Genomic DNA, 26,748 nt, shown 5'->3' on the forward strand with positions numbered 1-26,748 from the left:
GGGCCCTCTGTCCCAGGATCAATGACCACCCTGGGGGGGCACGGACCATCTGACCCCCCAGGATGCGATCCAGGGCATCATAATAGGGGCAGGGATCTGGGTCAGCTCCTGTTTGGGAACTGCCCCCTGTGGCCCTGGCACAGGCCTGCTGCAGCTCCTTTATCTTCTTGCGCACCTGATCCTGGGTGCGCATGTGGCCTTTGGTGGCCAGGCTGTCAGCCACCCTCCTGTAGATGGCTACGTTCCTGCATCTAGTGCGTTGATCATGGACATTGGAGGCCTCCCCCCAAACCTCAATCAGGTCCATGATCTCTTCACTGGACAAGGAAGGTGCCCGCCTTTTGCGGCCCCTGGCAGGCTCCTGGGGGCTGCCAGACAGCTCCCGTGGAGCAGTGGAGGGCTGAGTCAGGACAGCAGAGGAGGGGGAGGAGTTGGGGGGCAGCAGGCATCAGGCGAAATGACAGAGCAAGGAGAGGAGACATGGCAGCAGAGAAAAGGTCAAGGTTTATAAAATATTTATTAATAACTTGTTATGCTGCCCACGGCCACTTCGTTTGTGCCCCGCGGTGCAGTTTGGGTTTATGTGGGGATCAACACGTGGCCAGCGAGTGGGAGCCAAAACAAAAAAGGAGTCAGTGTAATGTACTTCTGTTGATATGCGGTTCAGTAGTTAAATTCTTAGACTCTCATTGCTCATTAAAAGTGCTGTCACATGGGTAGAAATCGGGTCAATATTGCATTTTATTAATATCAGCAAAGCTGACTTAAATGGGGCCTGTGTGTTGTGTAGTCTTGCCTTAATCTTTGTATTCATGCCTGTCAGTGTGAGAGAAGCTACTTGTTTATATTTGCTTTCATATGCAACCACCCTTAAGTTGAGGTCCTCAGCATGTTCTGTAAGTATCAGTGTGGCCCCTGGGGCTTCCAAAGTTGAGTTCTAGATAAGATTCCTCCCCTATCTGCCCCCAGATGCCTTAACAATAGTCCCAACCTCATTCCTCCTGGCAATGGTGAGTGGCTGATGTGTTCTAGCCCCTTTTCTCCCCCAGAGCTTTTCATTTAGTTTGCTGTTCTAGGCTGGCAGAGTCCAAGAATTCAAGCAGGTGAATCTTTAGTCCCCAAGAAAATGCAGCTTGGGCTAACCTGGGGGACGGGGTTCTACCATCTAATCTACCTTAAATGATTTCAGGTTTGTTGTGTAGGGAGCTCCACACAGAAGTTCCTCAAGTAGGTGCTGTCTTCTGCAGCTTCAACCCAAGCCACCTCACCAGCATTTCCAAACTGCCTTAGCTCAGCTCAAGCTACCATCACAAAGCTACTTTTGTGTTAAGTCTCCTGAGAGATCAGTGCTACACGGGACTTTAACAGAGTCCTTTTAAGCTGAGATGCACTTGCTGAAGAAGAAACAAAATGCAGGACTATGTAGCACTTTAAAGACTAACAAGATGGTTTATTAGATGATGAGCTTTCGTGGGCCAGACCCACTTCCTCAGATCAAATAGTGCAAGAAAATAGTCACAACCATATATACCAAAGGATACAATTAAAAAAAAGAACACATGTGAAAAGGACAAAACAAATTTCAGAACAGAAGCGGGATGCGGGGGGGGGGGGGAGGGGGAGGGAAGGTAAATGTCTGTGAACTACCTTTCCCCACCTCTAATTCCATTAGCTATTTTCTTCCACTATTTGATCTGAGGAAGTGGGTCTGGCCCACGAAAGCTCATCATCTAATAAACCATCTTGTTAGTCTTTAAAGTGCTACATAGTCCTGTATTTTGTTTCAGCTACACCAGACTAACATGGCTACATTTCTATCACTATTTTGCTGAAGAAGGTAAGAGTAATCTCCTCTCCCTCCCTTTCTCTCCGTCTCTCTCCTTTCTCTAGTTCAGGTTCCCCTCCTCAACTGTGTCCCTTAATTTAACAGCCAACATCAACAGCATTTTATTGTCCCCAAAAGCTGGGAGGTTTTGGTCTCTTTCCTCTGAAGCACCAGAGAGGGCTGCTGCTGGAGATGGCACACTGGACTACTCTGAGGTGCTTGCTCTCTCAGGTGCTTGGCTGGCTGGTGCTTGCTCACATGCTCAGGATCTGTTTGCCATAAGTGGGTTTGGGAAGGAATTTCCCCCCCACGTCAGACTCCAGTAGGGGTGGGGGGATGACGACAAGGGTTCACCTTCTTCTGAAGCATGGAGTGCAAGTCACTTCCCTGGGTCACTTAACTCCCTGCCATTGCGGGAGCCTCAGGCACTGATACACCTCCGTCCTTCCTGTTCTCTGCCTGTGAGGCACAAATGTGGGCAATAATACCTCGGTCTAATTTGGGTTGTTGGGTTTTGTGTGAGAGTGCTGGGTGACAGTGGTAGTGTGTGGCAGACCGAGGCTCATGCTGCATGATCTAATGGTTCCTTCTACCTTAAACTCTGTGAAGCTAGAACTAAAATGTAACTGTATTCTCACCAAAATGCCCCAGACTGTCACATGACTAAAATGCAAATCAGGCCAGGCCATCATCTCCTCTTGCGTACCAACAGATGCTGGCATAGAGCTCTCTCCCCATGGCACCTCTGCCCATCTGGTGCTCTCCTCTGGGTTACACTTCTCCCTGTTCTACAAGAGGTGTCAGCAGTGAGCTCCCTATTCTTTAAGCCACAGGGCTCACTTCTGTACACACAGTTTTTGAGGGAAATTGGGTCCAGTGTGTGCTTCCTGGACATGCCCACTGACACACTAAGCTGAAGGTCAATTCTCTGTGGAGCTGTAGGAGTTTGGGAGAACTTTTTGCAACATGCTGGGAAGGAGGGAATAATGCTTCCGAAATGCTTCTTCCTCCTCCCACTTGTTTTTGGGAGGGGCTGTGAGAGAAGAGTGTTGAAGATGTACTATGCTCTTGGCTGTTTTCCATACCTCAGTATAATGGTGAGCTGCTCTCCAGGGCTGTTTCTATTGGCATTATGTGTATTAAACACTGTTGGTGTTTTCTCTGTTTTCTCTGGTCCCTTTCCATGGTTGACTCAATGCAGGGGACATAGGTAGGACTCAGGGGGGTTTGCTCAGTGGTTCAACTGGCTTCTGCTGACTGACAACTAGCAGTGATTATATTTCTAGAGACATCTTTGGTGCCTCAGTGACATGGAAGAGAAGACCAACAGAATGACCAGCAGAAACAGTGGGAGCTTATCATTGTAATCCAGGCTTACTTGACAAACCAGATAAACCCACAGAGCTTATGAAGAATGTCAGTGGGCACTGTTCTCTGGTAGTTTCTGCTGTTTATTATATTTGAGTTCCAGAGTAGCCACTGATTTTTGTTCCATGTCAGAAGTTAGCCTCTCTTCCCCTCTCTTTTCCTCCCTCTCTCTCTCTCTTCCTTCATTGATCTCAGTTACTTTTAAAAACTCAACCTAAATCTCTATGGAAAACAAAATATTTCAAAGGATCATGTTAAATTTTTCTGTACAGTTCTCAGCCAGCCCATATGACAAATGAAATCTCCAGGGACTGGAACACTAAAAATACATTCTTTTAGTTTCCCACAGCTCTCTTCTCTTTTCATTTACTCTTGGGAAGATATTTTAAAGATCCATGTAAATTAGTTCTAAAGGATATCAAATTCCATTTCTATTTCTTTCAGTTTCATATTTCCCTTTATCAGAAAAGGTTCTGGTTTTGTTCTCTCTCCTTCCTTTTCCTACATACAAAACCATATTTCATACTTCCATGTTTCTGAAAGTTATCTTTCATTTCAGGAGCTCATTTGCTCACAGAACTTTGAATACTGACTGACTTGATAGCAAGAATTTTCCTGGGTTGCTTTAAGGCTTAGTCACCATGAGAAACTTAGCACCTCAGCCTGTTTCCATTTGAATCGATGGCAAAACCCTATTTGGTTTTGAGGTGAACTGAAATTCTTACATCAGCTCCAGACTCTGCTCCAGCCACAGCAACCAATCATGCATAGCAGCAGAAGTTAGACAGTATGACCTGTGTGGTGCCTTCTAATGCTATAATTCTATAATTCTGTGATGTCCGCAGGTGGGATCAGGCCCTTAACAGACACCCATTCAGGCTGTCAGTTAAGAGCTACAGTTCCAGGGTGAATAGTGGCTTTTAGATACCTTTTCACTAGCAAATATTTGCTCTTCAGCTCTAATTTCCTGCTCTCCTTAAAGGGACTGATCCTTATAAATCCTCTGCACTACTTCTGGCTTCTCAGTGCTGCTTTAAGCTAGGAAGCTTCCCAACTAGGGTTTCTTCAGATATAAGGGAATTTGCAGATAGGATGTAGCTAGCTTTACACCACCCATAATTGCCAACCCCAAAGGTTCAGAAATCACGAGTCAGACCACAACAAATTGGAGAGGTGATTTTAGAGACTATATTCTGAGGGGGTATGTCCATGGTTTGATTTCTGAACATCACCTGCCAGGCCCACTGTGTGTGAGAGACAATTTGTGTTGCTGCCACCCTCAGATCTCTTGAGTGAGGGTTTTCTGGCTCCCACTGCAGGAGCTTTCACCCCACATCCACCCATTGCCTGCCCAGATACTAATGCTCCTACCCCTCCCCATGAATCAATCCCAGCCCTCATAAATTCCCTTCCCCACTTCCTACCCTTGCCTAGCAGCTCTGTACCACATCACTTCTACCCATCCTCCCCCATTCCCAATCTCCACCTCAGTTTATCGTCCCCTACCCCAGCTTTACCTCTGCTCCTCCTGGGGCTCTTTACCTCCTTTCCCCAGGCCTGGAGGGCTGCTGTGGAGTCCCCTGTCCCTCCTTCCCAGGTGTGGGAGGCAGACCCAGGGGGTCTTCACCCTCCCTGCTGCCCCTTCTTAGGCCAGGTGTTGCTGGGAGGGAGAGGAGTAGAGGAGCTGTCCTGCTCAGCAGGGAAGTGCAGTGGCTCAGAGCTGCATGGGGCTTTGTACTCCACCCATCCATCCTGCTGTGGAAGGGCTGAAATTCTCAAGTCAGCTCCAGACTGTGCTACAGCCCCAGCTGAAATCCAGTTACAAACAATTCAGAAGAGTTGGCAGCACCACCCATCCCGATCCCCCAATTGATGGTGAGTTGAGCAGTGAGTAGGGTCTGTACCTGCTGATGGTCTTAGAGCATCATTCTACGCCCAGAGCCCTCAGGCTGCTCTACATTTCACTTGCAAGCCAAATTGGCCCCAGAGCAATTGTGGCAGTGGAAAGGTGTCTTAAAGCCACCTTCCTCCCTGCTCTGCAGGTCCTGTGCCACAAAGCTCAGGTCGCATTGAGGTTATGGGTCCACATAGAGAACTCCCCTAGACATTAACAGAAATTATTTCACTTCATTGGGAATCTGGAGCATGGAGCTGTTAAAGGACTAAGCTTTCCACCCCTTGAAATCTTTGTATGTGTCCTCCAGGCACTTGTAGCTTTCACAAGACTTCTTGCTTTCAAAAATTCCTATTTAGCAATGAATAGAGGGGCTTGCAAACTCTTTTCAACCTGCAGCTGTCATTTAGGTCAATAGAAGCTCTTATATACAGAAGATTTGCATGATCGGACCCAGAATATCTCAGACAGGATTGAAAACATAAGAAGCTTGACATATAGGTGACTTTCTAAATTGCATTTGAAAGGTTTCCCCACCCCTGCCCTGCTTTTCCAAATAACTAATGTCAACCAGACATGTGCATGCCTAAATATGCAGCTTAACTAGGAAATGAACACCTGTCAAGGAGAGCCATGGTGTTGTGATCTTCTCTTCTTATTCTTGAATACTAATTCCAGAAATGTAGTCTTGCACTAAATTGTATTGGTGATCAGGCTTTTACTTTTTCTTGTATTTAAGATAAGCAATATTATCTGTGGCACTAAATGAATACAGAATAAATCTAGGCTGTATGAAACATTTGGCCAAACCATTATTTATTTGGTATTTTTAAAAGTTCTTGGAAAATTGCATAAGTTTATTTTGGGGTTTGTGTGGGAAAGAAAATCCATTAAAAAGATTCTTGCTTTTTTTGGCTGCTGCAAGAGGGAATGTGTGTAAGAAAGTGGAACAAGGGATGGGGGAAGACGCATACTAACATAACTAGACTCGGGACTGGTCTACACTGAAGGAGAAAGTCGACTTAAAATACACAACTTCAGCTACATAAATTACATTAATTATGTAGCTGGAGTCCAAGTATCTTAAATTGCATTTTGGCACAGTCCACACAGCAGGAAGTTGACAGAAGCACACACTCCTGTCAACTTCCCTTACTCCTCATGAGGAACAGGACTACCAATGCTGATAGGAGCGCCTTCTCCATTCAAATTGGTGGGTTTTCACTAGACCCACTAATTCAAATCCCAGAATAGTGACTGCAGCAGTGTTGATCTTCTCTATAGTGTAGACAAGCCCAAAATAACGAGAATTTTGGGCTTAAAATATTATTAAAGATGATTCGGGGTACTGTATTCTTTTATTTCCCTAGAAAATAAGTTCTGATAGGAGTGATAGGTGAGTGCTTAACCCAAATGTTTTTCAGTAATCCTTGATCCTTCTTGAAACCAATCTGCCTTACTTACTTGCCACCTGGGAGAAGAACTACCGCTAATTCATTTTGAAGCCTCACACTTATTATCAGAAAATGTTTTCCATTATTTGCTTTCCTCAACTGTCAATCCAAAGCTGTCTTTGTACCAAGACTTCAGCTGTACAATCATTAGAGGAAAGGAAAAAATGTTAATAGCATCCTCTTAAACATGATGTAAAATAACTTTATTATGAATTAGAAATGTTGAAATTTCAAGTTCCAATACCTTGTGATAGTCCAGGGTTGAAAGTAAGTATTGTGTGGTTGGAAGGGATGTGAAGGAAATCATTTCTAATCTCCACTGGGTAAAAATCATCCATTCACTTCTAGAGTTGATTGATTTGGTAAACATTGACTGTTAAAGATGTCACTGGTTCAGGACTGAACTCTGCAGTCCTCCATCTCAGACTTCTGAGATTTATGAGTGGGTAAATTGGAGGAAAATATTTGTGGGAGCTGGTCTTAAAAGATCTTACAGCCTTTTAAAACTGCTGAGCATTTAGAAATGTTAGAAATAACTCTGGAAAATGGATTAGCAGGCAGAGTGCTGATAAAACAGTTAAAAAGTGATTTTATATATGCAATTTCCCACATGATTCTGAAATTTTACATGGAGCTTAACATTGCATAGGTGGTGTCCAGTGTGTATGTATTGTACCAAAGGTATGTAGCAACCTAGTTGAGGTTGTTAAGAATTAGTTAAGATTGTATAAGAATTTCTATCCTAAAAGGAATTTTTCAGTTGCTTATAATTTTGTCAACCTTTCACTAGTAAGGACAAAATTTCCCAATTTTGGTGTCTGTCCAGGAGGAAACAGGCTTTTTAAAAAATCTGAGCAGAAATACTTCAATTGTTTTGACCATTAAAAGAATAGAGGAAACATATATTTGCCATTAAAAATGTTTTGCAATAAATCAAATAACTATAGATATGTCTACACTGCATTCCTCTTTCGAGAGAGGAATGCAAATGCAGACAAAAAAATGCAAATGAAGTGCAGATTTGAATTTACCATGCTTCATTTGCATAATCGCGGCCAGCCGCTTTTTTGAACACCCTATTTTGAGATAAAAAATGCTGTTTAGACACAGTTATTTTGAGAAAAAAACCCTTAGGAACATAAGAACATAAGAACGGCTGTACTGGGTCAGACCAAAGGTCCATCTAGCCCAGTAGCCTGTTTGCTGACAGTGGCCAGCTCTAGGTGCCCCAGAGAGGGTGGACTGAAGACAATGATCAAGTGATTTGCCTCCTGCCATCCCATCCCCTGACAAACAGAGGCCAGGGACACCATTTCTATTCCCTGGCTAATAGCCTTTTATGGACCTAGCCTCTATGAAATTATCTAGCTTCTCTGAAAGCTACTCCTGAAAGTTTCTTTCGAAATAACCCTTACTCCTGAGGTTTAAGGATTATTTCAAAAGAAGTTTTTTTCTCGAAATAACCACATCTAAACAGCATTTTTTATCTCGAAATAGGGTATTTCAAAAAAGCGGCCAGCTGCAATTATGCAAATGAAGCATGGGAAATTCAAATCCACGCTTCATTTGCAATTTTGTTCATCTGCATTTGCAATCCTCTCTTGAAAGAGGAATGCAGTGTAGACATACCCATATATAGTGTTTCAGCAATTTGGTGTGTAAATTTAAAATTGAACAAGGAGATAGTCCTTACACCACAGATTTGCCTTTGGTCTAGAAAATCAGATTTATTTAGGGTTTAAAACCAAACTTACAAATGTTATAACTAGCTGTTCAGCAAAGGCTCTAGCACACGAATACCAGCTTCAGGGGAGGCAGTTATGAAACAGAGCACAGACCCTAACTTGGTTGTTCATTCTATACTTATATTTCACCAACCAATTATCTAGTGTAAAGTCGTCAAGCACTATTACGAATTTAACATGAAGTCACAGATAGTCCTGTCGGATATGCTGATCTTACCACTCAAGTAAGCTTACTGTTGTGACAGAGTGCCCCTTATACTAAAGATCACAGCAATATTCAGGTTACTTTCAGTCCCAAAGGGCTAATCATGTACCCCAGGTCAATTGCACCTTAGATTTCACACCAGACTACAGTTGTAGCCAATCCTATAATAAACTATCTAAAATATGAGATTAATGCAGGCAGCAACATATAAGAATTTCATAATGTCTAAATACTAAACACATGCTTCTAACTCTAATATCTATTTTAAGAATACCAATACACAGATGGGCCAGACTGGTTCCAGCTTACATATTCATCAGTGCTCAGTTGAGACTCAGAGGCGTTGGTGTGGGTTGGCACCTGGTCAGACAGCATTACGCCTGGAATTTTACCATGCAAAATAATTTTGTTTTGCTAAAGATCTACCAGTGGTCTGTAGAGGCTTTCCATGTACGTGTACAAAGATCAGTGGAATTGCTCTCTTATTTAACATTTTGTAAATATTTTATACACTTGAAGCAGCTACAATGTTTTTTTTTTCTGTGTTGATTTCAATTTCACTACAGCACCATGATTATCACCAATTCTATCCTGCCATTTCAATTTTGACCACATTTTTCTCACTGTGCTCAGTATCTTGGCTAAACCTCATTTCTCCAGTTCACTGCCAGAAGCTGTTACCAAGTAACAAAGCTCAGTCTGAAAATGTCAAACATAATGACTTAACATCACAAGTGAGAAAATTGGCCACAGCCAGCTCCTATATGAGCCCTCTTTATAGCTTCAGTTGACTTTTCTTGTTCATCACACAAGCCCAGGTCAGAAGGAAGTACTATTATCATTTCTGTCTGGGGTCACAGAGGAATTGAGTATCTGAAAATTCTGAAGACATATGAATGTCAAAGCTAGCTTAAAAACTCAATGTTTGTTGCAATTAAATGCCACCAAACCCAGACTCATCTTTCCCTTTTGTCCTGATACCACAAGAAACCTGAGAAAAACATGACTATTTCCTGAATTAATAAATGGTAAAATTGTCAGGTATTACAAGTGGAGTAAATCTAGTTCCATCTCGTCATTAAAAAGGGAGACTGAAACTTTGTACTCAAGATAAAGTCTAATGGCTTAAAATGAGAAGCAGACAGAAGCAGAAAAAGATTGTGGACTGATAGTTGGATCATGGAACTGGAACAAGAGGGTTGGGTCCCATTTTAAGTATAACACTAGATTTGTTCAAGGTCACACAGCAATTAGCTGCTGGGTCCCTCGGTTTTCCCATAAAAGGAGTAAAAAGCACAGAAGTGCTGTAAGGTAAATGTTTGTGAAATGATTTGAGAGCTTCAGATATCAAGTAAAAGATAAGATGAGGAATGCATTGATCAGATGTCATTAGTGAGTTTCATTTTTAATTTGGGGGTAAAATTAAAAAAAACCTTGAAGGAAACAAATTTTGACTGCTGAGAGAGAACTTACTGATATAAATACGGCACATCAGAAATTGTTTCACACAAAAAGCAGCATAAATTAGAAACGTTGGATTAAAAAAATAACTGGTCAATTAAAAAACTTTAAATTCAAAACAGATCCTGTAAGTACTTCACCTACTGCAGAGTTCTGCTGATCAGTCTGTCAAAATAACACATCATAATAACAACAATAATAATATTAATGAATAATCTTCTATATATTTGAGAGATTTTGTCTGTCTGTCCATCTGTCTGTTTGCATGTTTGTCCCTTTGTTCAAGAACTCCTAAACAGCAAGAGCTAGGACCACCACATTTGGTATGCAGCTTCCTCTTATTGCAACTTAAAGCAAAGTCAGAGGTTGGTCATGCCAGGAAGGGGTAGGGCTGGGGGCTTGCCTCGCCCAGTCCTACCTTCACCCGCCATCCATGGAGGGCTGATCATGCATGTAGAGCAGTGGTAGGCACCCTGCAGGCTGTGAGCCCTATCAGGGTAATCTACTGGAAGGCTGGGAGACAGTTTGTTAACACTGACCATCCACAAGCATGTCCCCACAGCTCCCATTGGCAGCAGTTCACCATTCCCAGCTAATAGGAGCTGTGAAAAGTCTAGCATGCCCCTGTGGCCCACACTGCTTCCAGCAGCTCCCATTGGCTGTGTTTCCTGCAGATGGGGGACAAACCTATTGGCCCTGTCCTCTGTGCCCACTGCCATGCTAACAGTGGCAGATACAGTGGCTGTGGTAGTCAGTCATTGCAGCTCAGCAAGCTTGGTGAATCCATTGATACTTAGCCACTACGTCTTACTGCCTGGCCAAGAGGAATTATTGACTTTGGCCATTGGGACATAGTGCTCTGCAGAGCAGGGCTGATACATTAACTCTGGCCTTTAGGCCTCACTGCTCCGCTAACAGAGGCAAGTATATTGGCTCTGCTTAATGAGACATGGATGCAGGTGACATATATCCTGCAACTACATCTTAGGGGAGATGGGGTACACTTGCCCTGCACTTTATAGACCCCTCCCCATAACTGTTGCCGAAGGCCAGGATCGGGGGGGGGGAGGGGGGGAAGGATTAGCACTGAGCAGGTGGATTGGTGGAGGTAGCAGAGAAATAGGCAACAGCGATATGATTGTTTATGAAAACTGGGAGAGGGTGAAGAGATGCAATAGTTTGGGCAGATGAGGCAAGAGGAAATGATTGAGGATGCATCTACACAGCACCCTACACTTGAAATAAGATACGCATTTTGTGCTATGCAAATTGCCTGTCTTATTGCAAATCTATTTTGAAATAGCTTATTTTGAAATTTGTCGCATCTACAGGGTGCCACACTTCAAAATAATGCACTATTTCGAGCCATCCCTTATCCCTTGTGCAACGAGGTTTACAGGAATGGCAAAATAGCACGCCCGTTGTTTTGAAAAATATTTTTGAAATAACAGTCAACTTGTGTAGACACAGCTGGCTATTTCGGGATATACCCAAAGTGGGGCAGTAGAAGGGAAGTGGGGAAAGAAATGGAGTTTAAGGGTAGAGAAAGTGAAAGTGCAGCTGGGTAGCAGAGAGGCACAAAAGGAGAAAAATCTGGAGCAAATGCAAGAAGGAAAAATTGGGAGGCTGAGCAGTGGAAAACAGATATTCAGGAGCAAGGGTAGTCATTAGTGATTCATGGTAACCTATTCACTGTAAGTGGCTACCAACAATGAGATGTCAATCAGAATAATGGTAGTAGCAGCAATCATTAGCAACAAAATATCAACTAATTGCTAACAATCAAATAATGCCAATCAATTGCATTGAAAAGGCAATCAATTGCAAAGAGATATCAACTGCCATTAGGCAACTGCTAACAGTGTTACAGTGGCAAAGCAGAGCAGATGGTAAATGTGATAATGATGAGCTGATAAAGCAGGGTTGCAGAGAACAGGCGCCATTAATATGACATTGTAAAGTGAGAGGTGCACAGCAAGACAGATAAAAAGGTCACACAAGGCAAATGATTAGGGGGTAGTGCAGAATTTCAATTACTAGAGGGAAGTGAGGGAAAATGGTAAATCCAACCTGATGGTTTCTTGTGTGAATTATATGTCACTCTTGGATGGTCCAGTCATTAGTGTAACTGCTGCACCTCTGGCAGTGGGAGAAAGCAAAATCTGGGGCGTCTGATGATGGCTTGCAAAGTGGAGGGGCTGGAAAGGATGTGAAGCTGGCATCCCTGTGTCTATTCTTACAGTGCTAGAGCTCATGGACAATGGAGTCACGCTTTGATTTGCATCTTTTCTTTAAAATTCCTATATTAAATCTTTGGACAATTGAAGTTAATTGAACTGTTGGTGTTTTGTTTAAATTTGAATTTAATAATTGGTCTTCTTCCGAATGTTGTGTTCAATGCTATATTTCTTCATCAAAGTTGGATGTCCAAGCTCTCCAGCCAGTGAACAGTGTCACTGGTTAGATTGTGGATATTTTCCAATAAGCCAGTGAATTTTTGTGTTGGGCATTCCACAACAATGTGATGCATAGTTTGCGGACTGCCACAATCACAAATAATTGGTCAGAGCACTTCAGTAATAACAGGTTGGAATGGAGTGAAAGGAGGCAAGAGTGCCCAAGTAGAATGTTAGTTAAGCTTATTGAGTGGTGACTTCCAGTTTAATGAGACTATACTTCATTAGACAGTGCTACACTTATAATTGGTGGGCAAAATTCGACTCTCAGTTATTCATGTAACCCCACTGACTTCAGAGGAGTTGCACATGCATGAATGAGGATGGAATTTTGCTGAATGAAGAGTATGAAGAGCATCCAATACAATAATAAATACAGTATTCATCTTTCGCCTACAGTGATGGTCCAAAATCATGTTTGCTGTAGCATACTATAATGTTTCCATTGTGCTTGGGAATATATTTTTAGAACACAGTGGTATTTCACAATGTTTCCTTTACTTTAACTGTTAAAACAAATGGTGGCTGATTTTTACTCTTTCTGAAGAGGCAATATTTATATTACACTTACAAACACATCCAAACTGGTTCCAGCTGAGTATAAAACGCTACTATTATGGTCAGGTGCCGTACCTTCACAAAGTGGAAAAACCAAGGATAACTAGACTCAAAAGTCTATAAGAACTGTATTCTATACACTCCTGCCACTTCCATCATCTCCAATGGAAATTGAGTACATAGCTGATAGAACCTCTTGTTTCTCAGAGTATATATATAGAATTTTACAAGGCCCTTTTGCATATCATTGTTTTTCATAGCTATATACTGAATAGTAATTTATGATTACACTGGAAAGAATTCAAAGTAGATAGGGAGTCTCTAGTATTTGAATGATCGAATATTCATGCCATTCCAAATGAAGATGATGAATTGAAGAGAATCATGGAATGAATGGATATCTGATCCAAAATATTTTTCTTACATGTTTTGTCTAAACACTGACTGCAGTCCCTAATGATTGTTTCACACACACCCCCTTATAAAATCCTTAACTGATGTCAAAATTAATAAATGGACCTTAGAGTAAAAAAAAAAAATTCTAGAAGTCTGTGTTAAAGGTATAATGGATCATTATTTCAGTTATGTTAGTATGAGCATCAAAAAAGTAGATAAAGCTTTCATTCCCAAAATGCACAGATGATAAACTAGGGTTTGACCCACAGTTCAGCTAGGCTCTGTTTAAGGGAAAATGTAGCTTTAGGATAAGTTTACAATTCAATGATGCTTGGGCTGGTTAGCTGCAAAGAGAGCCCGGCACCAATCAGAGCAGCCTCAGGGCTGCCATAACTTGCTGCTAATTTCAACAATGGCTTAAAGCCCTTCTCCTCTGAGTAAACAGAACATTCATTAGAGCTCAGTATATGTAGGTTATGATCTCATTCTGTTAGGGTGGTAAAATAGCAGCTCTTATCTTGTATAGTTCAGTGCAGGACAGAGTCCTGAAAGAATTAAAACCTGAATAATTAAGCATAATATTTCTGTGATGCTGGCAGACTAAGTGTCAGCTCAAGCCAAAGTTCAAGGCCTCACTGAATACTTACAATTCATAGTTGGACGCCAGGCCAATTCCTGTGTCTATTAATATACATCAAAGTGATAGTTAAATGTATAAGAGTTTATTTGGTGTTTAAATCTCATGAAAACTAATGGATTAGTACATGCATTGTTTCCACTTATCTCTTTACCCTATTATGTTACAACAAACATCTACATTGTATATACTTCTGTAACTAAATAACCCATCAAATGAGGAAAAAAAGCATTTTGTAATGCAAATGAAGAACTTCAGCAGGAAAGAGCTTATTTCAAAGCATTGTATGTTCTGATTGGCGGCTCATTCTCCAACAGGAAACAAAGTGCTTAGGTGAATAGTGACGCTACCAGCTTATTTTTTGTGAGAAGCTATAAATATTGATACAAAGAGCAATCCTTCATGTGTGGACTATCTAAACTCTAAGGACTGGTCTACCCTAGGGATATTAAATATTGGTTAATTGAATAGTAGAGGAACCTCATGAATTCTTATCAGTTAGTCGACTATTCTGTAGTTCCTGGAGGCGGGGCTGGCAGCCAGGCCTCACTCTTGAGGAACCCCCTTCCACTCTGCACTGCTACCTCTGTATCAGACGCAGCAATGCAGGGTGCCAGGTGGGAGCTGGTCCACGAGGAGAGCCAGTTTAAAAACCAGATAGAGGCAGCGGCATGGGATGACAGCAGCCCCCATCCTGCCTCTAGAAATTTCCACTACATGCATCTGACGAAGTGGGTCTTTGCCCACGAAAGCTTATGCTCCTACACTTCAGTTAAGGTGCCACAGGACTCCTTGCCGCTTTTGCAGATTCAGACTAACACGGCTACCCCTCTGATACTAGTAGCCATTTGGTATCTTATTAAAAAGGTGTCTGTCTGCTTTTGTTGTATTTGAGCCTTGGATCCATTACGGTCTCTGGTGTACCACCTGCAATCCAGACTCAAACATCCAAAAGGGGCCCTTACTTCATCAACACATTGATGGTCTCTAGACAAGAGTCCAGATAGGTCCCTTACCCAGGACAAGGCAAGGTAATACATACTGTTTAGTTCTATCTTTACAAAATGGATGCAGGCCTATCCCAGCAAAAATTGCGCAGCAACCAACACCGCCAGAGTGCTTTTGGAACAACCCTTTAGTCAGTTTGGATTAAAGGTCGGACTTCCCTGGTCCAGCACCCTCATGACCTGACCAGTCCCAGATGAGGGACTTTGCCAGCCCAGAGAAGGTCATTTCTATCCATCCCCCACTGCCAGAGGTCCCCCCAGTGATGGCCTAGCTGCCAGGCTCTCAGCCCCCCACCCCCACCCCACCACTAGCCCCTCCACATGGAGGGTCCCTGACCCCACCATGACAGCTCTGCCACCTTAAACACAGCCCCACTGCTGGGCTCCTGACTCCACAAAGCAGGCACCCTGCTGAGGTCCAGCTGTGCTGCCAGGTTGATAGCCCTGCTTGGACTTGAGCCTCGCTGGGCAGCCCCACTGCCTCCCGGTGTCACCAGGTAGCTCTACCAGGTGGCAACAGAGCTGCCAGGCTCTTTGCTGCACTGCCCGGTAGCCCCACTCATGGGTTTCTGGCCCTGCCACCAGGCAGCCCTACAATCAGGCTCCCAGCCCCAGGGGGCTCTCAGTCCTACCTCACAGATGCACTGCTGGGCAGTAACCGGGCTGCCTAGGTCCTTGTTGTGCTGCTGGGTGGCCCTGCTGTTGGCTCCTGGCCCCACCTACAGACAATCCTGCTGCCTCCTGGTCTTCCTGGGTGCTTTTGCTGCCGTGCAGTAGTATTGCCATTAGGTGGCAGCTGCCTGGCTCCTGGTTTTGCTGCCAGAGGGCATCCCTGCAGGGCTCCCAGCCACCAGTCCTCCATGGGACTCTCTGGTCCTGAACATCCATGGTCCTTCCACACTAGGGATATTGCCGGACCAGAGAGTCCCAGTTAAGAGAGATTCAACCTGTACCAAAAATAATAGATTCTGACCCATTTTACAGGCAAGTTAATGCATCTGCCTTTTGTGGCATTTGACGTCAAATACAAGTTTTATTTTGCAGGACACTCCCAGGCACTGGGGCAAGCTGAGAGAAGCAACCATATGTTGATGAATGTCCTTAGGAAAGTAGTGGAAATGTCAGGTAAAAACTAGGACTCCAAGCTACCTTTGATTCTCATGGCAATTTGTTTAACTAGCCGTGTAACTGGGATTTCCCCTCACAAAGCCCTTCCTGGACAAATGATGAGAACCCCAAGGAATTAAGGAGGTTGCAGATCACTGATCAAAAGATGATGCTAAGCTACTGCATGGCTGTAATAATATCCTCTGTTTTATTCACGGGGAACAAGGAATGAAGACTCACTAATTGTTGGCTATTTGGAATATCAATTTATTATGTGTTATTGGTGTGTCTTCTGTTTTACTAGTTAATGAAAATGAATAGTTTTGTTTAGCGGAGCACAATTTGGTGCATAAATGGGAGGAACCTGTATTCCCAGAAGTTGATTTTGATCCTGATGAGCATGTCATTGATGTATCAGAAGAAAATGTGAAGGAGGGAGAGAGTGCAGAAGAAAATGCAGATGAGGATAAAGATCAAGAATATCTTTCTTATGAGGAGTTAGCTCCAACTAAATCATTTTATTCTTGTGAGGAGTCAGAAGAAGAAATACCTCCAGGACTCAGCTTACATATAATGACTAAACAGTTCCCCCCTAAATGGATTAAGGGACGGAGCAGAAGATCCTGGAGATGGAGTACACACAGGATAGAGGATGTGCAAGTTGTAGAAAATGAGAAGATATTACTGTTGATCCATTCAAAATACCATTAGTAACTTATTACTGGGTTACAACACATTGTCAGGTCTAATTAATGTTTTGCCATGTATCTTAAGTAGATATTGTTATCTATCTTCTGAGGAAATTGAGGGAAATAAGACTATTGCGGCTTTCAGTTTCTACGAAGCACAATCCCATTATAGCTCAGCAAGTGCAAATAAGATTTATCAAAAAGAACTCTGAAGATTTCTCTGCTTGTAATATTCAATATTCACTGGCAATGTAAGTGGATTATTAGAAAGCCTTTTGCCTTTTAAAGCATGCTTGCTAACAATGCAGTTTTTCCCTAGGTCATTGACGACTGGGAATAAGATACAGATTTTGTTAAGGAAATAATAATGTAAGATAACATTCTGTATCTTGAGAAATGAAACTGAATATGACATAGAACTATATGAAGAACATAGTGTGACAAAAGGCTTCCTTTATTATACTGGTTAGTTTAAGAAAGGTAGGTACTCAATATGCTTTCAAATTACTTGCAGCAAAACACGAGGGACACTCAAAGGTAATTTTAACTGTAGCTGCTTGCTACATTTATTTAGATATCATCAGTGAATGATTGCAAATCTCCCAAAGAAAAAATTAAAGTACATTTCATACCTTCCTTCAATTAGGATGGTAACATTGATGGAAAACATTTGACTGCCATCAAGCTAGCAGGAAGTAGACATTAGTCCCCCTGAGTAATATTTCTTTGAGAACCGCTAAGATTTCTCTTCTTGTAATATTCAATAGACTATAAAATATCATTTAGGTAAGGAAGTTAAATGTGGATCTTTGATTAAAAAGGCTCCTTTGAAAAATATAAGTTCAGGAAGATATATTCTCTCTAATCCAATCTAATGACTGATACTCTTATGACCAAAATTGAGATACATTGGGCACAGGACACAGCAAAGGTTGGAAAGGAAGATAAATGAACATTTACTGGCTTGATAATAATGCAATTCTTGTACTAAATTAGTGGTTGACACCAAGTAGGAGAGTGGGAACCTGAGATTTTTACAAGTAACTTTGCTTTTATTGACTAGAGATGACAAGTTGTTCTGAAAGGTCAGCCAAACTTTCTCAACTCGTTTCAAACATTTCCAATACTAAGCACATTTGGCTTACTTATTCCCACATTATCATTCAAAGTCTTGTGACTTTGATACTTATCAACCTATTCTGGCCATCTTGGTGAGTGAACATTATCATTATGTTGAGCATAGGAGGTGAAGATCAACAGGAAGAGGATTCTGGTAAATATGCATGTGTAACCATTCTGCCAGTCAGAGTCAGCAGCAACAAGGGCCGGGTTCAGTATCTAGGGGTTCTTATTCAACAGTATCACACAAACCAGTTCAATATCTGTCAGCTGATGGTCAGGGCAGTGCGTGTGTGTGTGTGTGTGTTACACCCTAGTCTTCAACTGCTGGGACACAAGGTCCTGTCGCAGTGGGCAGCCTAGGGAGGCTGATGGGTGCCCCGAAGAGTTTAACGTCCATGTCTTTAACTGCTAGGACCAGGTCCCTTCATGGTGGGCAGCCAACAGGCTGACAGACGCCCCAGAGTTTACAGGGAGAGCTTATTACACTTCAGATTTTGACTGCTGGGATACATGATCTCTTCGCAGCAGGCAGCCTAGGGAAAGCTGAGAGATGTCCCTACGGATTTGTCCCCTGGAAGCGACACGATACAAATGCCCAGCTCTGCCTGTATCTGTCCCTTATGACCGGCTGGAGTTCTTTTAAATGCTTGGTTTTTAAGTGCTTGGTTCTGTTACAGCAACTGAAGGAGTCAGATTAAAGCTTAAACAGTTACAGGTTTATTAAAGAAGCTTATAAATCATATGGTTACAATGGCTATTGCTCTATTTCTTAACTGCTAGCAAATATAGATCTTAAAAATGGTTACAAAGAAAATAAAGATAGAAAATAGAAATAATGGTACCAAGTGACAGCTTAATCTTTAAAGAGCTCTAAATCTATGTGTACACTTAAGACAAAGGACACATCCAGGTACAATTTTTACCCCCTTCTGTGCCTCTCGACTCCAGAGTATCAGGCCAGGGCCGGTCCCTCAATTCTTAGGAAAGACGAATACAAGGTGGGTGTCCCCGTGGAACCTCGGGAGGCCAATTACCTAACCCGACCAGCAGATAGATGGTAGATTGACACTCAGAGTAAGTGTGCTGCTGGACCCATCTTTATACCCATAGGGGCCCGTATCCTCTTTCTTATCTATGGTGCCAAATTGTGTTGGTCTGTCTTTGTGACACCAGTTCTTACAAGGGAGTTTCGACTTAATTTACACTTGCAAGAGAGATAACTAAATTGTGAGTACTGGACATTCTTTACTGGGCAAGAGATTCCTCCCCCTGGACGAGTGTGTGTTTGTATCAATATAGGTTTCAGTCAAGGGCACTCCTTGGCAGCCTCTTGGTCAGCAATTGGCGTATCTCTGTTTACAGCCATCCAGGGTCACAGCAGCCAGCATATCTGGGCCTTCTGTCAAGGCTTCAAAGACTATGCTGATTTTACTGATCTCTCTCTATGCCCTGTGTACTCCAGGCAAGCAAAGATGGATGTTACGGGGGGGGGGGGGGGTTTCCTGTCTGGCAACAATATCCAAGCACAGAGCCTGAGTGTAGCAAAACACATATAATGCAAGTTCAGAAGTAACTTGGTTTTCATTTGGGGGAAATACCACAGACAGAGGGGTCATTAGCATAAACCACGAGCAAAAGACCACTACCTAGTAAATTGGGCAGTGTCCTTTTCCTCTCAGGTTCTTAAGCCCAGCACCCCAAGGCTATGTCTACACTGGCGGATTCTTGCACAAGAACACGTCCACACGGCCATGTGCTTTTGCGCAAGAGATGTGCTTTTGAACAAGAGTATCCATGGCAGAGTGGATGCTCTCTTGTGCAAGAAAGCTCTGATGGCTATTTTAGCCAGAGGGCTTTCTTGTGCAAGAAACCCCTGCCGCACGTCCACACTTGCCAAGAGCTCTTGCACAAGAGGGCTTACACTTGTTAGAAAAGAGCGTAGCTCTTGAGCAAGAAGCCCTCTCTTCCCACGTTTTACTGTAAATCTTGCACAAGAGCGGGTGGGCCGAGTGGACGCTCTGCAGGCTCTTGCACAAGAACCGCCGTTCTTGCACAAGAATCCGCTAGCGTAGACATAGCCCAAATGTCCCTTTAACATGCTGTGGCAGGGTCAGGTCAGACCAGAGGGCTGCTGCAGAGTGGAAGAAAGACAGCCCAAAAAGGGTGAAAGACCTGCTAAATAGAAACAGAGGGCAGCAGGACAATTAGAAGCAGCTGGGAGGGAGCTGGCTCAGGCAGATTGGGGCCAGCTGACTCCACTGCTGGCTTGCTGGAAGCCTTTAAAAGCCTCCACAGTTGGTAGGGGGTGGAGAATGAGAGAATGGAATGGAAGGGGAGGTAGAGGAGAGACAGAGATTGTTAGTAAACCAGCACAACTTTAGAGCAGGAACAGCAGGGGAGGGAGTCCCAGGAGGAGTGGCTGGGCTCACTACTCCAGAAACCAGCTGCAAGCCCTGACCCCTGAGGGAGCGGGGGGTGAGAGGCTGGCCAGAGCAGCAGCCTGCATAAGAGGGGCCCTTGCTGCAATGCTCCTGCCTTCTCTGCATCCCACTCAAAGTTACTATTCTTGGATAATGTAGGCCTAGAATTCAGAGGTCTTTTGCAGAATTAATCTACCATCTTGGGTGGAGGGGTAAGGAGGAACCTCATTCACTCCTCAGCTCAGGCACTCACTCACAGTCAGCTGCCCTACTGGCTGGTCGATGTACCTCTCTGCCCAGCTTCTCTGTTAGCCAATTGCCAAGATGTCTTCAGCACCCGTCACTAATTCAGTTGTCAGGGATTTCAGTGGTTAGTGGGAGATCCTCATGGGAGGTGCACATGGTACAGTCTCTTCCATCAGATGCTCTGTCCCAAAGCAGGTCTAATATTTAGACCTAGATATCTGTAGCATGTAACAATACTTCCATCTGAGTCTAATATCTCATGAACAGCTGAGAGAGGGAGTGTTAAACAATATCTAGCCCCCTTAGGAAAGGCCCACACAGACCCCACATCAACTCACCATAAGCAAGCAAATTCCTTTTAGGGCCTCTAGTGACTATCTGGCAACTCCTGTCCAATACACGCATAAGTGGAAACTTTTAAAAGCCATTAAGGGATTGGGATGCCTAATTCCAATTAATGGGACGATCTCAGCCCTAATAGCCTCAGGCACCACCTCTTAGGCAGACCACTTCCCCTCTCACTAACATTATTCTGATTGTAGAAGCCACAATCCAACCTTAAGTGACTTACTCAAAGCAAGAGGAAATGAGTGTCAAATCCAGAAGGCCACATTTCAAGAGCTTCCAACCCTGCCCCACTCTTCTTGCAAACTCCAAAGTCTATTACATTTCTAGCAAAAAATACGTAAAATGTTATTTAGTGCTAACTTCATGCACCCTCTTTTTCTCCTGGCTGTCTTTAAATATAAATAGGGCCCTATCAAATTCACCCCTATGAAAAATGTGTCACAGACAATAAAATCTGGTGTGCCCTGTGAAATCTGATCTCCCCATGAAATCTGGCTATTTTAGAGAAGACCAGATTTCAGAGCTGGGAGGCCAGAGACAAGCAGGGCTGAGACCCAACTTTGAAGACAGAGCACCACCAGCAGCAGTGAAGATGTGAGGGTGGCATGGTATTGGGGGGGAGGAGGTGCTGTTTCTTAGATCATAAGAACAGCCGTACTGGGTCAGACCAAAGGTCCTTCTAGGCCAGTATCCTGTCTACCGACAGTGGCCAGCACCAGGTGCCCCAGAGAGGGTGGACCGCAGACAATGATCAAGCGATTTGTCTCCTGCCATCTCTCTCCAGCCTCTGACAGAGGCCAAGGAAACCATTTTATCCCCTGGCTAATAGCCTTTTATGGACCTAACCTCCATGAAATTATCTAGCTTCTCTTTAAACTCTGTTAGGGTATGTCTACACTACCACCCTAGTTCGAACTAGGGTGGTTAATGTAGGCAACCAGAGTTACAAATGAAGCCCGGGATTTGAATTCCCTGGGCTTCATTTGCATATTGCCGGGCGCCACCATTTTTAAATGTCCGCTAGTTCGGACTCCGTGCCCGCGGCTACACGCGGCACAAACTAGGTAGTTCAGATTAGGCTTCCTATTCCGAACTACCGTTACTCTTCGTGGAATGAGGTGTACCGGTAGTTCAGAATAGGAAGCCTTATCCGAACTACCTAGTTCGTGCCGTGTGTAGCCGCAGGCACGGAGTCCGAACTAGCGGACATTTAAAAATGGCGACGCCCGGCAATATGCAAATGAAGCCCGGGGAATTCAAATCCCGGGCTTCATTTGCAACTCCGGTTGCCTACATTAACCACCCTAGTTCAAACTAGGGTGGTAGTGTAGACATACCCTTATAGTTCTAGCCTTCACAGCCTCCTCTGGCAAGGAGTTCCACAGGTTGACTACACGCTGTGTGAAGAAGAACTTTCTTTTATTAGTTTTAAACTTGCTACCCATTAATTTCATTTGGTGTCCTCTAGTTCTTCTATTTACGGAACTAATAAATAACTTTTCTTTATCGGCCCTCTCCACACCACTCATGATTTTATAGACCTCTATCATATCCCCCCTCAGTCTCCTCTTTTCTAAACTGAAAAGTCCCAGTCGCTTTAACTTCTCCTCATATGGGACCCGTTCCAAACCCCTAATCATTTTAGTTACCCTTTTCTGAACCCTTTCCAAGGCCAAAATATCTTTTTTGAGGTGAGGAGACCACATCTGTACACAGTATTCAAGAGGTGGATGTACCATAGTTTCATACAGGGGCAGTAAGATATTCTGGGTCTTATTTTCTATCCCTTTCCTAATAATTCCTAGAATCCTATTTGCCTTTTTGACGGCCGCTGCACACTGCGGGGTGGCATGACTGGCCTTACAGATGAATGTCCACCATAAGAGCTATCGTTGTGTAGAGTCATAGTCATCTCCCCCCACAGCCAGGCAAAGACCTCTTTAATTCCAGAGCTCTGGTCCTAGCGCCATAAGAACAGACATACTGGATTGGACCAAAGGTTCACCTAGCCCGATATCCTGTCTGCCGACAATGCCCAATGCTGGGTGCTCCAAAGGGAATGAAAAGAACACAGAATCATCAAGTGATTCCTCCCCTCTTGCCCATTCCCAGCTTCTGACAGAGGCTAGGGACACCATTTCTATCCATCTTGGCTAATAGCCATTGATGGACCTATGCTTCATGAACTTATCTAGTTTTTTTTTTAACCCTGTCAAAGGCCTAGTCTTCACAACAGTCCAGGGACGGGCAGGACTGCGGTGTCCTAGCCAGGGACTCCTACCATGACTGGGCCCCAGCTGGTAGTTCAGCATGGTCTGGGGAGGGACAGGATTTCCTCTTCTCCTGTATGAGCCACTCCTGGAGTCAGACTGACTTCTGGGAACCTCCTACTGCTGCAGGAAGCACCATGGCTGCTGGCCAGGATCCTAGCTCTGAAGGCAGCACCACCTCCAACAGCAGCAGCACAGAAGAGAAGCTGGCATGATGTATTATCTTCTTTCTACTCTGCTGCTGCCTTCAATGGTGGGGGCCTGCCAGAAGTTGCCCTCTAGTCACCTACCTTTGAAGGTAGTACCACTAAAGTAGGGTGTCAATACCAGGACCCCCTACACTAGCCTTGTGACCCCTACCAATCTCCATTTGGGTTCAGATTCCCAGTGTTACACCACCATGATATTTCAGAGGTAACTGTCTACACCCATGATATTTACAATTTTAAAAATCCTAGGCGATGACTTTGAAATTGACCAAAATGAACTGAATTTGGTAGGTATATTAAAGTAGGTCTTATTTAGCCACTTTGGCTACATACACTCCAAGAAAGCATAATGCAGTGGTCATAATGTGGATTTTGCATTGCATTTTGGCAGCACTTTTGGGCATTCCCAGTAAGAGCCATTTGACTTTTCTGCTGACAAACTGGCAAAACTCTCTGTATTTGTTGTGGGGGTATGATCTGCCCCAATCCTGACAGGTGTTTGTAGGCTCTTGTTAAAAAACCAAGGGGCATATTGTAGCAAAATGCATGAGCTGGAAGGCTCATTTGCCAAAACTCACCACTGTTTGTTGTAGCTCTTGTAATGTCCTTTTATAAATCTGTTTCTGAGCTGTACCGTATTTCTCGCAGTGAGCAATTAGGCTGTGCAGCATGAATTTTACAGCTAACTTAGATTACACAGACCATAAGGTACTTCAGTGCAGGTTGAAGAGTTCTGGAGTGGGAGAAACAGAGAAGCAGAGTATAATGAAAATGGATTTGTTTATGTTTCTCCTTTATTAATGATTGCGTCTTCAGGTGTCTAACTTGAAACAGAAGATTATGGAGTCTTTAGATCCACAGCTGTTGCTAGGGTGATGCACATACAGTTATTAACAATTCAGACCTCTTAACGCTCCATTTTAGCATACCCTAAAAAGAATGTCTTTCCAGCACACATTTAAGCCAATATTTATATATGAAATCAAGCACTGTTTGTGGTGGCATTAGAAACATGTGTGTAATTTAAACACATTATAGCTGCTGTGAGAATTGTACCGAATATTGGGAAAATATTCCTATCTCTTTTAAAGCTTGTTTTACCACAAAAATCCCTATGGTACTGCTATGAGTGTACCCTGTGTAATAACTGTAAACAGAGTGGAACTCTTTTCCTGAACACCTATGGGAAAACACGTGTTGAATGATTCATAGACACACCATAAAGCTGGATTAGGCATCTCTGAAAGAAAATGTCTGTAAAGGGAGCAGCAGACTGGCTGAACAAACATACAGATAATAAATACAGAAAATAAATCTACGTGCCTTTTACGGAAAAGCGGCTTATTATCTGAAGTAAGCTGTGAATCCAGCTTTCATTGATTGCTTTATGCCTTGCTCAGCATCTATTGATATGGTAAGGGGAAAAAACAGTTGCTTTGCTGTCTCTGGAGTAATTAACAATATATTGGGATCCATGTGCCATTATAGGTAAGAGACAGTAGCATCCATTGCAAAGTCCTGAAAATAAAGTAGTTTAAGGTATCAGATTTGAAGTATTGTAAGTGTTGTGAATTGGCATAGGAAATTAACTTTTAGCCCAACAGTGCCACTTGTATGTAGAATCATAAATTGCACCACAATCAGGCCCTTTGTAATTATCTGAACAAAAACACCGAGTATGTATACTACTACCATAGGTCAAATTCATGAACAATATGCACCCTGCCACAGAAGTATTTCTATAGGACTTCCACCCTGAATTCCCCTTCGCTATTTCTTGGGTAACTAGGAGGTGTCATTGATCAGTGCACTGCCAGGAACAGGCCCAGGAGCTGCATTTGTAGCTTTAGTCTAGCGGCACAAATAGGCTGTTGTGCATTTACAGAGGAAATGTAATTTAGTACATGTCTGAGCCCAGTATTCTGCGTCATTGCACATGTCTACTAACATTATAATTGTACCGTAGAAAATTAATTGCTTAGGTCTGGTGTAATTAACACTGCTTATAAATTTAATATTAACCATATTTGACAAGCTGAGGGGAGCTCATTCTGCAGCACTCTCCTGGGAGCAGTGACATTAAAAACATCAAGGGAGAACTTGATGTTGCAAAATGAAACAGACAGAAAAAAAGATAGAGAAACACTATCTCACCCAGGATGGGGAAATAGCATCTTGGCAGATAAGGTCCTTCAAGCTGTTTGCCCTCCAAGGCAGAGTCAGTACAGTATTTGTGTGTACTATGCATCACTGTGCTAAACAAATCGTAGAAATAAAGATTCTATTTTGGTTCCTTCTAAAATGCATTTACTCTTTTATGACAATCTATGCTGTCTGCCATTTCAAAAAACTGTGGATGAGGTCTTCCAGACTTTCATCATGTGCACAGGTGACATGAAATTAGTCAACTGATCGAAATTAGGGAGTCCAATCAAGTAATTTCTAGCTAAAAGCAAATAATACCTTGAGGTGAAGATAGTTAGCTAATGATATTTAACTCATTGCATAGTCAATTCAGAAAAAAAAAAGCCTTCCCTGCATCTGTGCAATACTTAATTGACCCTAATAAGTAACACCAGCCAGGTCACAGATAAATACACTCAACGGCTTTATGCGAAATATATATATATATATAGGCCCCACATAGCCAAGTGTGAAAGCTTCCTGTTTTTAGTTTGTCTAATTCTGGTTTTGGTAGCCGACTTTAATATTAATAATGGTAAGTTTAAATGATGTGGGTAATGTGATATCGAACAGACACGTAAGGTGTATTGCCCTGAAGAGTTTGCAAGCAATAATCAACCATATATTGCCCTGGCTGATCTCCTAAATCAGTCTGTGAACCCCTCCCGTGCACTGCTATGTATTTATTTATGTGAGTTGGCACCAATGGGAAAACTCATGTGAGGAAATGCTCAGCAATAGGAGAGAGTGGTTGAGAATTTGACTCTGAGAGATCCCGTGTAATGCTCTGATCCAAAGCCTATGGAATATAATGGGAGTCTTTCAACAGACTTAAGTGGGTTCGGGATCAGACCCCAAATCAATAGACACTCTTAATTACTCAGGGTATGTCTACACAGCAAAGTTATTTTGAAATAACAGCCATTATTTCAAAATAACTTTACCAGAGTCTACACAACCAAACTGCTATTTCGAAATTAAATCGAAATAGCAGACGGCGTATTTTGAAATGGGTAAACCTCATTCCATGAGGAATAGCGCCAATTTTGAAATTGCTATTTCAAAATAAGCACTGTGTAGATGCTTGTTTCAAAATAGGGGGCCTCCAGCCCTTCCCAGGGTGCTCTCCACTCTGGGCACAACCAAG

The sequence above is a fragment of the Pelodiscus sinensis genome, chromosome 2 (assembly GCF_052426305.1).
Source record: "Pelodiscus sinensis isolate ZL-2025 chromosome 2, ASM5242630v1, whole genome shotgun sequence".
NCBI classification, from domain to species: Eukaryota; Metazoa; Chordata; order Testudines; family Trionychidae; genus Pelodiscus; species Pelodiscus sinensis.